Genomic DNA, 17,315 nt, shown 5'->3' on the forward strand with positions numbered 1-17,315 from the left:
CGCCCGCGACCATAAATACTCGATCCGGTTCCGTTTTTCATTCGGAAGGAGTGTTTCCTGCCACAGCCCCAGCCGAGCCCCCTTATTTGGATTTCTGCAGCTTTTTCTTGTAAGTAAGGCTGCAAAGCCTCTATCACTTTGCTCTGTCACGTTGTGCCTTATGGCCAACGTTCACCTTTTCCCTGAATGTATTTATATTACATATTCTCTCGATATATCTTTTCACCTCCAGAGAGAGATAAGCATCCCACAGAGATACAGTGGATGCCTGTCTGTGGAGCTATTAATTACTTTTTCAAGTAAGTTTATGACTGCTTAATAGCCCCTCTCACTCTGGCCATTATATTGCATCACTTTAAATCTATCATTTATTATAGGTTTAAAAGAATTAGGATCCTCCACCACTTTGTCATCCAGCTTCGAATGGAGCTCCCTACCCATGAATACCTCCTCTTTATATCTTTAGAAGTAAGTGCTCCTCTAGCCACCATATTATAATTTTTGCATATATTAGGAACCACTGAGTCTATTAGATTACTATGCTCCAACATATTGAATTCAAGCAAAGGTATATATTAACTACCAATAGGAACCTCTTAAAACATGTTCTATTCATGAAAAGAGAGGTCTGTCATTGACCTATATAGGCACCAAACACTGGCTAATTGCTACAATGTCCTTTCCTCTTGGAGCAGTGAAACTGAACCCGAGTCCATAGAATGAAGAAATTATGTACATAGAAACATTATAATGTGCTTTTCTTTAGTTATTTTAGAACTCTATTTTTCCTTTAATGCACATATGAAGATTAATATGTATTGGAATGAATCATGACTACTGGATCATTAATTTTAATTTATTTTTTCTCTAGTGATTTAATCATGTATAAAGAATACAGAACACTTTGCCCCTGATGAAGAGTGAAAGTTAATACTCGAAACGCGTTGGGCCAGATCATATATTGAATGTTTTTGTGTAAAAGAAATTGAATAAATGACTGTTTTTTGATAAATACATGAATTGTCGAGCATTAATTGGGACATTTCAGAGAAATTTGCTGTCATTGCAAAACAAACAAAACTACCAAAAGTGTTACTTACCTTATGTAAAAATCAATAAGGCTACTATTAGTACCCTAAAAACTACATACAGGGCTCGGCCCTTGTTGATAGTGTGCAGGGGACGCGGGTTTCCTTAATTTAGGAAACCATTTGTTCCACGTATATTTTCTAGCCTAGATACCAAGGCTGAGCACTTCTCCCCTGCACCTCTAATAATACTTACCTTTTCAACCAATTACTTTGAGTTCAATTCCCCAATATATCTAAACACAAAATTGAATCAGGTTTGCATGGTGGTTAAAATTTTTTCCTTTTTTTCTCTGCAAAGAAGGGTGGCAGCGGCTTGGACTGCTCCGGAGAGTCTCCCGGCAGTGAGCAAGTCTTTGCCGCGAAAATACCGCCCAGCCAGTAGTGACCCCTGCTACTTGTCCAAGCACCCTACTCCGGAGAGTTTGGTGGTGCAGGCGGCTACGGCCCCGGCAAAGCAGGCGTCGTACCCTACCATCCCTCCTGATAAGGACAACAAGCGTTTTGACGGCTGGGCGAAGAAAGTGTTTTCTGCAAGGGGTATGGCGCTTCAGGCGGCCAACTCCATTTGTGCCTTGTCTCGTTTCATGCACACTCTGTGGAACTGTGTTTCCTTGGCGGCTGAACATATTCCCGAAGGGGATGAACGGGATGGTTTCCTTGCCATGGTTCAGGATGGCAAGGATGCTATGTGTTTGGACATGGCAGATTGCGTCAGCCGGTCCATGGCGGCGAGCACCGTGATAGGCAGGTTTGCATGGTTGCGGAAGTCGGGGTTTGCTCCTGATATGCAGGCCCGGCTCCTCAACATGCCCTTTGACGGGGGAACATCTTTTTGGCAGCAAGGCTGACGAGAGCCTTGAGAGGTTGCAGACCTCCAAAGCTGCAGCAAAGTCGTTGGGTGCTGCAGTTCGACAACCTCCGCCTTTTCATCCTAGGGGACAGCAATGGAGTGGAGGTTCCTTTCGTTATTACTCATCCTTTGGTAAAGCGAGAGGAGCTGCCAAAGGAGCCACCGTAGGAGTGCCAGGGGTGGAAAACAAGGTACTCGAGGTGCCAAGGCCGCTCGGGCTGTTGCCTCTTTGCCCTCAGGCAACGGCGCTTCAGCTCAGTCATGAGGCCATGTCCCATGGTTCGCCAGTTGGGGGAAGGCTGGCGCAGCATCTTGCAGAGTAGCGCACCATTACTTCAGATGTGTGGGTTCTGGAGATCATAACCCACGGCTACTGTCTTCCTTTCCGGCAGAGGCCTCAAGACAATCCACCGGGAATCTCTCTTTGAAGAGTCCAGATCCGCTCCTTGCGCAGGAAATTCAATCCCTGCTGGAGAAAGGCGCCATAGAACTGGTGCCTGTAGCGGAGAGGAACAAGGGATGGTATTCCCCTTATTTTTTGATTTCCAAGAAAGACGGGGGATTGAGACCCATCATGGACTTGCGCGGTTTGAACAAGCTCCTCAGGAAGGACAAGTTCAAGGTGGTTACTCTTTCTCAAGTCCTCCAGGCCCTTCAACTTCAGGACTGGTTGGTGTCTCTCGACCTCAAGGACGATTATTTTCATGTGCCGATCCATCCGAAGCACAAGAAGTACCTGAGGTTTGCGGTTGGCGACTTGCACTTTCAGTTTCGGGTCCTGCCCTTCGGATTGACCTCCGCCCCGAGGGTTTTCACCAAGCTCATGGTTGTGGTGGCAGCGCACCTCAGGAAAGGGGGGATTCACGTCTACCCCTACCTGGACGATTGGTTGGTCAGGGCGCGCTCTCTCTCGAGCAAGTCCTGGATCATCTGGCAGTCACCTGCCACTCCCTCCACAAGCTGGGCTTCTCCCTCAACTTAAAGATGTCCTATTTGACACCAACTCAGAGGCTCCAGTACATCGGAGCAGTGCTCGACACGTACCTGGGGCAGTGTTTTCCTCCCCAGATGAGGGCTCATCACATTCAGCAGATGGTGCAAAAGTTTCAACTTGCCCAGACTCTCCCAGCGTTCGAGTTCTTGAGACTGCTCGGCCTCATGGCATCCTGCATTCTTCTGGTGCCAGAGGCCAGGTTGCGGATGAGATCTTTGCAGTGGGCACTTAAGCTCCAGTGGTCTCAGTCTTCCGGCAGGATGTCGGACCCTGTTTAGGTGCCGTCTTCGGTCACCCGGGACCTTCTGTGGTGGGCCGACGAAGGCAATCTGATGAGGGGGGCTCCATTTTGGCAGCCCTGGCCGGAGGTGATGAACGTGACGGACGCATCCCTCACGGGATGGCTCATGCCAACGAGTTGACAGTCAGCGGTCGTTGGTCTCCGTCGGAGTCCAGACTCCATATCAATCTGTTGGAGCTGAGGGCCGTCAGGCTAGCCCTAAAGGCTTTTCAGCCGACTGTGCGAGGAAAGAATGTCCTGATCCTGACGGACAACACGGTGGCCATGCACTACCTCAACAAAAAGGGGGGGGCAGGGTCACTTCCTCTGTGCAGGCAGGCGATGCAGCTCTGGTTCTGGGCAATCCAGCAGGAAGTTTCGATCTCGGCAGTTCATCTGGCAGCAGACGAAAACGAGACGGCAGACGCTCTGAGCAGGCAGAGCACGATCTCTCACGAGTGGGAGTTGGCTCAGGAGATTCTCCTGGAGATCTTTGCCCTTTGGGCGACCCCTCAAGTGGATCCCAGTGTCAACCGGAAGTGCGAGAGGTTCTGCTTGCGGGAATTTCCTCCAAACAGAGCTTTAGGAGACGCGTTCGTGGTGGAGTGGTCATTCCCACTGCTGTACGCGTTTCCTCCAGTCCCCGTCATCCCGCAAGTACTGCGGAGGTTACGGAGGTTCGGTTCCCGGATGATCCTCATTGCTCCGGCGTGGGCCCGGAGGACGTGGTACCCGGACCTTCTCAACTTGTCCATCTGCCCTCCACGTCGTCTTCCCTACCGAGACAATCTGCTCTCATGGGAGGGGATCAGATTCTCCATCCAGAGGTCAGGTCCCTCAACCTTCACGCTTGGTTTCTGAAAGGTTGAGGTATAAGGATTGGGTCCTCCCTGAAGACGTGATGGAGGTGTTGCTTTCGGCCAGAAGGCCCGCAACAAAGTCCCTGTACCGTTGCCGTTGGAGGAAGTTCTGCGACTGGTGCAGGGTTAAGAATGTGGATCCTTTTGCATGTGAAATTCTCATGGTTCTGTCTTTTTTGCTTTCTTTGGCCCACAGGGGCCTTCAAGTGGGGTACCATTAAAGGTTACCTGGCGGCGCTGTCCATATTTAAGCGCTCGTCTGAAGAGTTTTCCTATTTTAAAATTCCTTTAATTTCTCAGTTTTTGAAAGGGCTCACTAATGTGTTCCCTCTGTCACCGTTCCAGGTGCCCGGTTGGGATTTGAACCTTGTTCTCAAGTTTCTGATGGGTGCTCCGTTTGAGCCTTTGCATTCATGCCCTTTGAGACTGTTAACTCTGAAAACGGTATTTTTAGTTGCGGTCACTTCCGCTCGCAGAGTGAGTGAGTTACAGGCACTTTCAGTTATGCCACCCTTCACTGTGTTTCATAAGGACAGGGTTGTCCTTAGAGTTCGCCCTTCTTTTCTTCCGAAGGTGGTGTCGGAATTTCATTTAGAAAGAGTAAATAAAGGGGTAAACCTACATTCGAAATCCCTGATCCTTCAGGTAGAATATATGACAATCGGAAGAAATGGATCAGTGGAATGGGATGACATTGGTTAAATTTAATACATATCAAATTTTATTTGAAAACTCATCACATGAAAACATTCATCTTAATGTCATAAAATTTCATAAAAATCATCAATCGGTTCATACCATCATACATATCCACATACGAAAACGCATTCAAACATACATGAATAATACACCCTAGTGTATTACTACATCAGATCATATTATTCTGAATATCTTCGGTTATCATCTTCTACAGTGACCCAGTCCATAGTATCAGGTGTCGTCGTATAGCTGGTATCAAATTTCACCAGATATCTCTCACAGAGAAAACATCGACACGTGTTTCGGTCAGAGACCTTCTTCAGGACGTCGGGCTAGGAGCAGATACTCCGCCCTGTTCTTAACGTTTATGGGCCAGTAGTAAATCCCCGAATTCCAACTTGCGGGACGGTGAACAGGACAGCGGAAATTAATCCTCCACTGGCATCAATATATATGTTGAGCGAGCACCTTAGTGCTGCTTGAAACTCCTCTAGCACAATGTGACCCAGGAACACCCTGGGGCCCACGTAACAATTTGCAGGATGATTTAAATGTGTATCAGTCACAGGCTCCTCCGTAGTACTGCGGACGGAACGCTCAGCCCTGTACATTATGGAAGAGAATACTGCAGCCTGCACCTCCTACGTTCATTCGGCGCCGAACACCAATTTAGCAAACAAACTTAGCCCACACTTTCTCAGATCCTTCAGGCCCTCCAGCTTCAGGATTGGTTGGTGTCATTGGACCTGCAGGATGCTTATTTTCATGTGCCGATCCATCTCAAGCACAGGAAATACCTGAGGTTCGCAATTGCGGCTCGCACTATCGGTTTCAGGTCCTGTATTTCAGGTTGACCTCCGCCCGAGGATCTTCACCAAGCTCATGGTGGGGGTGGCAGCGCAATCTCAGGAGAGGGTTTTTCACGTCTACCCCTACCTGGACGATTGGCTGATCAGGGCGCGTTCTCCCAAACAGGCCTTGGATCATCTCAGCGTCACCTGCCACTTCCTTCACAAGCTGGGCTTCTCCCTCAATTTCAAGAATTTGCACATTAAGTGGCTTCAAGTCAGCAATCCCACTAAGTCAGTGCCTCGTCTGGGACGCCTAAGGGAAGCCCTTATTTATATATTTTTATGACAAGTTATACTCTGGATGATAAACCCTTATATAACGCCCCTCTCTTTGAATCCCCCTGACCTCACTGAGCCAAGAAGTAGGTTTGTTTTGCAATTTAAAAGATTTATTGGAAAAATTAAACAATATATATTACACTTTTATAATAAATTAATATTTGAAATCACACTTAAGAATATGACAGTGATCAACACTGGGTGATGTTACACTATTACACTGATTTAAATACTTAAGAGTTAGTATAGGGAGGAAAAGGTAACTGAGAATGCTTTTATGGTTTCAAGGAAAAACAATGATGGAAAGAATGCAGTACAGAAATAACTGGTAGAGTTTCACAAGAGATAATATGTTCACTTTTCCCCTGGTGGCAATTCACTGCCCCCTGTAACGCTCACCTGAACTCTGCGGGAACCTTCTGGAACTCCAACTGACTTCTACCTTCCTGGGAACTAGACACAAAGTTTTCTGTGAAGAAAATAACAATTTTCTCTTCCTTAGTTTCTTTTAACTAAATAGGAGGAAAGACTGGTAACAATGGGACCCGCAATAGCTCACCTTGGTATTTAATTTGTTGAGCTATCCATCCTGTTCTATACAGGGGCGCAAGTCCTGAAGATGGGACACAGGAGAATGTTTTATTTTATAAGGGGCTAAATGGGCTCTGATGGAGAGCTATTATCACTGGGAATTGGTATGACAGAAACCCTATCTTACTTTCACCCTAAATGGGGGCAATATGCTGTGGTGAGATGCGTGTGTAAAAATTCAGACAAAAGAGCAGTGAAGAACTATTACGACTTGCCAACTTCCTCACAAAAATGCGTGACATAAAAGTAAACCCCTGAAACTAGTAGAAGGGTCAAAAAACTACTCAGTCGGAAACATGGAAGCACCTTTTGACCTTGCGTAATATGAACATGAGTGTGACCAAAAATATCTGACTAGAAACAAACTTCCAAGGCAAACTCCACAGATAGGCACGAACCCGCTAATGACAACGTAATACCCTGGAATGCGTGAGGAATTCTAATAACATTTGTACACTATTCAAAGTCTCTGATAAGGCAGCAAAACGAAGCAAATGCATTTGCACATCGCTGGGAGTACTTGCGTGAGAGAAAACTGCAACGGACTGTGAGGTGAGGAGACTGCGATGACAGGATTCCGGACTATGGACTGTGACTGAGCCGGGGCGACTGCAAACTGGAAAAAACAGTAAGGGAACTAATATCTAGTAATAGTTACTCAGGGAATGAACGGTAATTATATGTGGACAAGGAATATTTGAGCTGTGACAGGATACGGAGGTACGTGGCGAGCGTTCCATCTGAACTCAGACGAACGACGCGAAGCACGAGCCTCCTAATGGGCGGGGCTTAAATAGCCGGCACATGAAAACAACTAGACCCGCTAGCTAACTGACTAAGAGGCACCACCTAGCGGCCATTAAAGAAACTCCAACCAACCATTAACATGGGGGAATTAGAATCAATAACCAGCTAAGGCAAATTAATTCCATATGAACCTGTATCTCTTAGGCCTAGTATGAGAAACCTAACCTGTGGTCATGACAGTACCCCTCCCCAAGGACTCTCCTCCCGGTTTATTGGGGTGATTCTGATAAAACCTCTTTAACAATCTAGTGGCATGTATGTTTTCTTTAGGTTCCCAAGATCTATCTTAGGGACCGTAACCTTTCCAATCAACCAGATAAAAAACCTTGTGCCTGACAACCTTGGAGTCTAAAATATCCTTCACTTCATATTCAGATTGATTGTCTTCCAGCTCAACGGGAGCAGGAGCTGGTTCTAAACGAGTATCTGGCGTTACTGGTTTCAGTAAAGACACATGAAAAACTGGATGAATTCGCATCTTCCAAGGAAGGGTCAATTTCATTGCCACTGGGTTGATGATGGCTTCTATGGAGAACGGACCCAAAAATCAGGGAAGAAATCTTTTTGAACCTTTCAACATCAAATTTCTGGAGAATAGCCACACAGAGTCTACGACTTGAAACTTAGGAGCTACACTTTGATGGCGGTCAGCAAACTTCTTCTGACTTTCCTTGGCTGCAGATAAGCTAGCTTGAGCCCTAGTGTGGGCCGTTGAGATGAATTCATGGAGAGTTTTCACCGCAGGCATCTCTAAAGGTTCTGGATGGTCAAAGGCAGAAGTTCGAGGATGTCTACCATGTAATGTATAGAATGGAGTAAGCCCAGTAGAGGAATGAGTTGAATTGTTGTAAGCATATTCTGCCACCCAAAATATATCCAACCAAGAGTCTTCTGTTTGGTGAAGCATGCAACGTAAATACTGTTCTAAAGTTTGGTTGGTGCGCTCCGTCTGACCATCGGTTTGGGGATGATGGCTGGTGGATAGTCGCACATCAATCTTGGCCAGAGCACAACATTGCCTCCAAAATTTAGAAACGAATTGACTACCTCGGTCTGAGATTACAATGGATGGAAAACCATGCGCCTTAACAATGTTCTCCAGAAATATCTTGGCCAATCCAGAAGCAGTTGGCAGTCCTTGGACTGCGATAAAATGTGCCATCTTGGAGAGTCAACCACCACTAGAATGGTGTCAAAACCCCTACATGGAGGAAGATCGGTAATAAAATCCATTGACACAGTATGCCAAGGACTCGGTGGTACATCCAAAGGTTGAAGAAGACCGGCCGGTCTTTTCTTAATATTCTTATTTTGTGCACAGGTTCCACAGGTTTGAATAAATTGAATGACATCCTTGCGCCACGTAGGCCACCAGTAGTGTCTCTTGATTTTTTCCAAAGACTTTGTGACCCCTGGATGACCCTCAATGAAGGAGCTATGGTAGTTAGCGATTACTTGTCTTCTCAGTTCTTCAGTAGGTAGGTACAAGCGAGTTTGATAATGCGGTATATCCTCCTGCAGGGTGAATTGATCGCCTCGATTAGTCCAGGCAAGCAACTCTTCAGGAACCACATTCCTCTTGACTTCCTTCAGTAGTTCTTCATAAAAAGGGTCTGAAGTGTTTAGTAATCCTAAAACCCTTTCTCCAGCAATGATGTTGTTTGGAACTTGGGGAACAAAGGTCTCGTCTTCATTGCCAATCAGGGACAAGGCATCAGCTTTCCCACTTCGAACTCCTGGCCGAAAAGTGATGACAAAGTCGTATTCTGCGAAGAATAAAGCCCATCGCAGTTGTCTAGCTGATTGGGCGTTGACTGAGCGGAGATACTGCAAGTTTCGGTGGTCTGTAAGGATGGTGACTGTGTGTTGAGCACCAAGCAAATAATGTCTCCACTTAAGGCGCACTTGATTGCCAACAGTTCCCTGTCTGTAATTGTATAATTTCGTTCTGCAGCTGAACATTTTTTCGACCAAAACGCCACTGGATGCAAAACTTGAGTCTGTGGATCTCGTTGTGACAAAACAGCCCCCATGGCAGCACTCGAGGCATCTGTCTCTACAATAAAAGGTAAGTAAGGACGAGGATGTCTCAATATAGGAGCCTCAGTAAACTTGGACTTGAGAGTCTGAAACGCAACTGTGGCCTCCGGGGTCCAAGCAAACTTCTGGTTCTTTTTAAGCAAAGACGTGATGGGATGAACCAACTGTGAGAAATTTTCCAAAAATCTTCTATAGAAATTTGCAAAGCCTAAAAAACTTTGGACTCCTTTCACAGAAGTTGGAACCGGCCATGATAGAATTGCCTCCACCTTACGCACATCCATTTTAACTCCTTGAGAGGACAGCACAAACCCTAGAAACTCTACTTCAGAAACATGAAATGAACATTTTTCCATTTTCACAAAAAGGGAGTTCTCTCGCAATTTTTTAAAAACTGCTGAAACGTGATTCACATGCTCCGAGGGGGTTGCTGAAAAAATCAAGATATCGTCAATGTAGACTACTGCGCAGACATCGAGCAAATCTTTCAAAACGTCATTCATAAAGCACTGAAATGCTGCTGGCGCGTTGCATAACCCGAATGGCATGACTTGGTATTCGAAGAGGCCATATTTTGTGAGAAATGCAGTCTTCCATACGTCGCCTTCCTTAACTCGGATCAGGTGATACGCCCCTCTAAGATCCAGTTTGGTGAATATCTGAGCGCCTTTAATTTGGTCCAACAAATTTGCAATGAGAGGAATAGGATATCGATTTTTGACAGTAATCTGGTTGAGTGCGCGATAATAAATACAAGTTCTGAGATCGCCTTCCTTTTTGGCGACAAAAAAAAGAGGCGAGACAGCAGGAGACTTAGGGGGTCGAATGAAACCATTGGCTAAGTATTGGTCTAAGTATTTCTTTAGGTGAGAATCATCTTTCTCTGTTAACGAATAAATCCGACTACACAGAATTTCACTTCCAGGAAGAAGATCAATCTGACAATCATAGGGTCGATGTGGAGGAAGCTCCTCGGCCAATTTCTCTTCAAAGACGTCTCGGAATTCTGCATACTCAGGAGGTAGTAAGCCGATTATTCCTAACGTTGAAACAGAGACCTTCTTCATTAAACGGGAATCATCCTGGGTGTTTGTTCTACAGCAAGATTCTCTACACTCAGCAGCAAAGGTCAGAGACCGAGTTCGCCAATCAATCCTTGGGTTATGTTTCTCCAACCAGGGCAAGCCAAGTATAATTTTGAGTCGGGGAGCGCTAATAAGGTCGAACGTGATTCTCTCTTCATGTTTCCCCTGACAATACATAATAAGGTTCGCCGTGCATTGAGTAACAGGACCTGAAGCCAAAGGCGTACCATCGACTGCTGATACATTTTCAGCTTTGTGCTTGTTCACACGAGGAAAACCCATCCTAGTTGCCAAATCGATATCCATATAATTTCCAACTGCTCCACAATCAATGTAGGCTTGCAAAGTCTGCATTCTGGTGGGCTGTTCTGTACTGATAAGGTAATGGGAAAAACAAAATGTGAGGTCACCAAACCTTTTTCCATGCTCGACAAGTTGACCTCTACACTTGTCGGGCACTAGAGTTTTCCGAATTCAAGTCCTCCTTGTCTGGGTTAACACCTCCAATAGGCTTCCGGGAAGGTTTAATAGGACACTCCTTGAGAAAATGACCAGCCTTACCACAGTAAAGGCACAACTGTTGTTGGCGTCTCTTGTCTCTTTCAGATTGTGATATCGGTCCTCTGATGGCTCCCAACTGCATGGATTCAACGGAACTCTCTAAACTGGCTCTCAACTGATTTTCCTTGGGGCGCACAAAATAAGTTCTGTTTTCTGAGCGAGAACGATCCATCCTTCTGTCTTGCAATCTCTGATCAATTTGTACCGTTAAATCAATAAATTCTGCAATTCCTTCAGGAGGATTCACCACCTGAGCCAAGACGTCCTTCAATTCATTACGTAGTCCTCTCTGAAATAAGGTGGTTCTTTTCTCGGTGGGCCAATTTGTTTCTGCCACCAATCTGTTATAAGTTGCTACATATGCCAACAATTCCTGGTTACCTTGGCGAAGTGAAAGTAACTCATTATCCAGAGCCTGACCCTGAGCATGACGTGCAAACAATTTCTCCATCTCCTTCTGAAAGTCTGCAAGATTTCTCAAAATCGGATCATCCCTATTTACTAACGGGATTGACCAATCAGCTGCATACCCACCCAAATAGGATAATATAAACGCTACCTTGGCCTGATCAGAAGGAAATACCCCAGGGCGACAAAGGAAATGAAGCTGGCATTGGTTGAGAAAAACCGCAAACTTCTTAGGATCTCCTAGAAAGCGTTCAGGAGGAGCTAATGGGATATTGCCGGGAACAATTACTTGAACTGGTGAAGGAGGCGCGACTGAAACGGGGGCAGAAGCACTGGCAGGAGGCAAGGGAGTTTGACCCGCTTGGGCTTGCAACATCTGGCGAGCTAAATTATCAGTGCGATCCCGGTTAACAATTAATTCTCTCCGGAGAGCACTGGTTTCTGAGCGGGCTGCATGGACCTAAGCCCTTAGTTCCCCCAATAACTGGGCCAACTGGTCTACTTCTGGAGTTTCCATAATGTCCAGGCAGAGTATTTTTCAAAGTTGTCTTCGCGTTCTGTAACGCTCACCTGAACTCTGCGGGAACCTTCTGGAACTCCAACTGACTTCTACCTTCCTGGGAACTAGACACGAAGTTTTCTGTGAAGAAAATAACAATTTTCTCTTCCTTAGTTTCTTTTAATTGAATAGGAGGAAAGACTGGTAACAATGGGACCCGCAATAGCTCACCTTGGTATTTAATTTGTTGAGCTCTCCATCCTGTTCTATACAGGGGCGCAAGTCCTGAAGATGGGACACAGGAGAATGTTTTCTTTTATAAGGGGCTAAATGTGCTCTGATGGGGAGCTATTATCACTGGGAATTGGTATGACAGAAACCCTATCCTACTTTCACCCTAAAAGGGGGCAATATGCTGTGGTGAGATGCGTATGTAAAATTTCAGACAAAAGATCAGTGAAGAACTATTACGACTTGCCAACTTCCTCACAAAAATGCGTGACAGAATAGTAAACCCCTGAAACTAGTAGAAGGGTCAAAAACTACTCAGTCGGAAACATGGAAGCACCTTTTGACCTTGCGTAATATGAACATGAGTGTGACCAAAAATATCTGACTAGAAACAAACTTCCAAGGCAAACTCCACAGGTAGGCACAAACCAGCTAATGACAATGTAATGCCCTGGAATGCGTGAGGAATTCTAATAACATTTGTACACTATTCAAAGTCTCTGATAAGGCAGCAAAATGAAGCAAATGCATTCGCACATCGCTGGGAGTACTTGCGTGAGAGAAAACTGCAACGGACTGTGAGGTGAGGAGACTGCGATGACAGGATTCCGGACTATGGACTGTGACTGAGCCGGGGTGACTGCAAACTGGAAAAAACAGGAAGGGAACTAATATCTAGTAATAGTTACTCAGGGAATGAACGGTAATTATATGTGGACAAGGAATATTTGAGCTGTGACAGGATACGGAGGTACGCGGCGAGCGTTCCATCTGAACCCAGACGAACGACGCAAAGCGCGAGCCTCCTGATGGGCGGGACTTAAATAGCCGGCACATGAAAACAACTAGACCCGCTAGCTAACTGACTAAGAGGCACCACCTAGCGGCCATTAAAGAAACTCCAACCAGCCATTAACATGGGGGAATTAGAATCAATAACCAGCTAAGGCAAATTAATTCCATATGAACCTGTATCTCTTAGGGCTAGTATGATAAACCTAACCTGTGGTCATGACACCCCCCTATGCAATAGAAGATGGAAGGGAGAGCACACAGTTCTCAGGAATACAATCAAATGTAGTTCAGTTCCCCCCTAGCAAGCGTAGATCACAGCGATGATTTTAAAACACAGGCAAAATCCTTTTAAATGTGGTGGCAATCAAGTAAAATATGCTAAAAATATTTTTTAATTCCCTATAAGAGATTCAGGGTGGGTGATAGCTATAGCTACTTTAAATTAGTTCAGGATCACTTTAGCAATGCTCTATGAATGATTATCAGGTTGCAAACGAATTTCAGCAAAGGAAAGCAAGAAGCTGCTATTTTGACAAGTGAAGACATTTGAGCCAAATCGCAAATCGTGGCACTTTTTCCGAGTGCGTCGAGCACGATTACGGAAAAAGTGTAATGAAAAGAAGGACGGTTCTGTGTTCGTTGGAAAGCCTAGAATCTTAGCTTTAAAATGAAAGTTAAGTCTCGCTTCTAGCACAAACGGTTCAAGAGATACGGACGATTTCGAGAAGGTAGATTTTCAGAAATGAAATAATGATTCAAAATGGCAAAATTACATTTTTTACAGGTTTAAAATGGGAGAAGGGACACACGATTCCTATGATGCAGTTCTGAACAGGTTCAAATGTTTTGAATCAGATTATTTTAAGCTAAAAGATTGGTTTTTCACAGTTCTGGCTGAGTACTCGCACTATGAATTTGAAATAGGCCGTCAGGGTCTGGTCAGGTTGGGACTGTACTCCAGGCGGTTGGTTCTGAAGTCACAGCTATCTGGGTCAGCTCTGCTCTGCTGGTCTGGTCTGGATCTCTGGTTCTGCTCACAGCGATCTGGCAAAAGTTCTTGGCAAGAATCCAACAGCTCGCCCGGCAGTAGAATAGTTTGGTTGGATGGCTGGATTCTGAAGGCCTGCTGAAAAAGGATTTAGCTGGTGGTCCAGGCCTCTCTGCTTTAAGTTCTGGAGTGAAGTTCTGGAGTTCTGGATTCTGTAGTTCTCCGTCAGAGTGCTGCGCAGGAATTCAGTTGACGGTTGGAAAATGAATGTCCCTGTCTGGCTTCCAGTGGCTCTTTTTATGTCTTTTGAAAATGGGTGTGGATGCTAACTTTCTGTGCCCACCCCACTCATGATTTGATAGGTCAAGGATTTCTCTTTGACCTGATTTGAGAAGGGAGCAGTGAGTCATCAGGTGTCATCTTTATGGCATACAGAAAGAACACTCCCCTTTGCTTTTACCTTAGAAAATCATTTTCATAACTAAACACATTTCCCAGATACACAAGTGGTTGACATTACATATACACATCATATATCACAAAAGGTAGTTTCTGTTCCAACTCTGTTTCTAAGAGCTTGGATTAAGAAATGACAACTTTTTGCGCTTTTTGGTTGGTTTACCAATATTGGATTTTTACCCAAAATGACACAGATGTACACCGCCTTTCTACACATATTCCAGTAAATTTTCATTTTTCTAGCGTGAACCCCGTGTCTGCAATCTCCATAATTCATGGGGTTTTGCCTCAGAACATGGTACAGAGTTCTAACACCTCTGAAAATGTGCACAGAAAAATCACAAGAATAATTATATTTATATAATTTTGACCAGTCCGTACTATGAATTATCCATCTTTTTAAAATTATGCTCTGGCCCAGAGGGGTGTGGTTTCCCAAAGCACATGGTGGAATTTCTGGTTTGTCCACTTCCTCCAACTCAAGTTGCTCACAGAGGCACTGCCCCTCCCCTTTTCTTTCAAGAGGAAGCCATTTACGACCCCCCCTAATTTAACATTTGCCTGAGCCCAGGAAGGCTCATTGTTCTGTTTCCTGCAGTCCCCAGCTGCTCCTCCCCTAATCCAATCAGAGAGGTGTCATCTCCCTTTGGTGAGGGCAGGAGAAGAGTGGCTGAGCAAGTTTCAACTCCTGTCGGGGGTAGTTGCCAGGCAGAATTCAATCTCTTTAAGCCAGGCTTCAGCTAAATGTCACTTTTGTTCCCAGTTTTTCCTCATCCAAATAAACTTACAATTTTTACACATGCAGCTAGAATGCTGATTCTAAGTTCAAAACTAGGACATTTAACAGTTGCAAACTATGTGACACTCAACAGTAGGTCACTCATTTATTTTAAACATTTAGATTTTAGTGTCTTTCAGTCCAATTTAACTTAGGCTGCTGACATCCACAGCTCAGCCAGTTTCCTTATGAACATTATTTTAGGCTCTTTCTTTTCCCAGATTTTGTATGCTCACAAGACTACATTCTGCCAAATGTCTTCTGGTTTTCAGTGAGATTTTTGAATATTTTGCGATGTTTAAAATAGGCATTTTTAGCTTGCATTTCAGAGAAACAAAGGTGATTTCAAAGCGCTTTTTGAGCCACCGGCACTGCTGTTTTTCCTTTGGCACACATTTCACCCATGGCACTCCTGGCCCATCACGCTCGCAATGGTGGGTGGTAGGTCAGGCGACCATTTTGGTGTGCGCAAAAACTGCACGGTTTTCCTGGATCCTGGCGCAAATGTGGGCTTTTCCGCCATCTTGGATTTCCTAAGCCCACAGCACCAAATGTTGCAGCATAATAGTCCAAACGTGGGTCGGGACACCCAACAACATGACACTTTCCCAACAGCTCTAGTACATCAGAGCTGTACTGGACACGTTCTTGGGATGTGCTTGCCACCAAAGGTGAGGGCTCAACACATTTTACAGATGGTCACCAAATTTCAACAGGCCCAAACTCTTCAGACTTTCAAATTCTTAAGGTTGCTCGGCCTCATGGCAGCCTGCATTTTTCTGGTGCCAGAGGCCTGACTGAGAATGCAATCCCTTCAGTGGGCTCTCCGGACTCAATGGTCCCAGTTCTCGGGCCAGATGTTGAATCTCCTTCATGTTCCGGTCAAGGTCTCACAGGATCTACTCTGGTGGGCCAGCGAGGACAATCTCATGAAAGGAGAGCCTTTTTGGCAACCGTGGCCGGATGTTTCGGCAGTGACGGATGCTTCCCTCACAGGGTAGGGAGCTCATGCCAACGATCTGACCATCAGCGGTCGTTGGTCTCCGTCAGAGTCCAAACTACACATCAATCTTTTGGAGCTTAGAGCAATCAAGCTAGCTCTGAAGGCTTTCCTGCTGTCTGTGCAAGGGAAGAATGTTCTGTTAATTACGACAACACGGTGGCCATGCATTACCTCAACAAGAGAGGAGGTGTAGGGTGGTTACCCGACATTTGGTCGAAAAAAATTGGTCGACCAGACAAATGGTCGAACCAATTTGGTCGAAAACCAAATGGTCAAATTTTTTTTTTTTTTTATTTTCACCCCTTTTTTTATTTTTTTGGGGGGGTCCCCCCAACCCCCTTTTTTTCTCTAAAAACCCCTTTTTTTAAAAAACGAAAACCCGAAAAATAAATATATAAATAAATAAAAAATTCGACCATTTGGTTTTCGACCAAATTGCGTCGACCAAATGTCATTCGACCAGTTTTCAGTCGACCAAATGACTGGACACCGTGTAGGGTCACTACCTCTGTGCAGGGAGGCAATGCAGCTCTGGTTCCGGGCAATTCAAGAGGGAATCTCCCTAACGGCGGTTCATCTGGCCAGAGAAGAGAACATGGCGGCGGCGCTCTGAACAGGCAGAGCACAGTCTCCTACGAGTGGGCACTAGCTCAGGAAGTCCTTCTAGAGATCTTTGCCCTTTGGGGAACCTTGCAGGAGGACCTGTTCACGACTGGTGGCAACCAGAAGTGTGAAAGGTACTGCTCGAGGGAATTTCCTCCGAGAGGAGCTCTAGGAGACGCGTTTGTCATGGATTAGTTATTCCTTCTACTGTATGCGTTTCCTCCAATCCCCGTCATTCCTGAAGTTCTCAGGAGGTTATGATAGTTTCGGGACCCGCATGATCCTCATTGCTCCGGAACGGGCCAGGAGAGCATGGTACCTGGACCTTCTAGACATGTCCATCTGTCCTCCAATATGTCTTCTGTAAAGAGAGGATCTTCTCTCGCGAGAGGAAGGTCGGGTTCTTCATCCAGAGGTCAAGACTCTCAACATTCACGCATGGTTTCTGAAAGGTTGAGATATAAGGATTGGGACCTCCCAGATGACGTGATGGAGGTGTTGCTTTCGGCCAGGCGGCCAGCAACAAGGTCCCTGTACCGTTGCCGTAAGTTTTGTGACTGGTG

Source organism: Ambystoma mexicanum, chromosome 6q (genome assembly GCF_040938575.1).
Source record: "Ambystoma mexicanum isolate Mex_15411 chromosome 6q, UKY_AmexF1_1, whole genome shotgun sequence".
Taxonomy (NCBI): Eukaryota; Metazoa; Chordata; class Amphibia; order Caudata; family Ambystomatidae; genus Ambystoma; species Ambystoma mexicanum.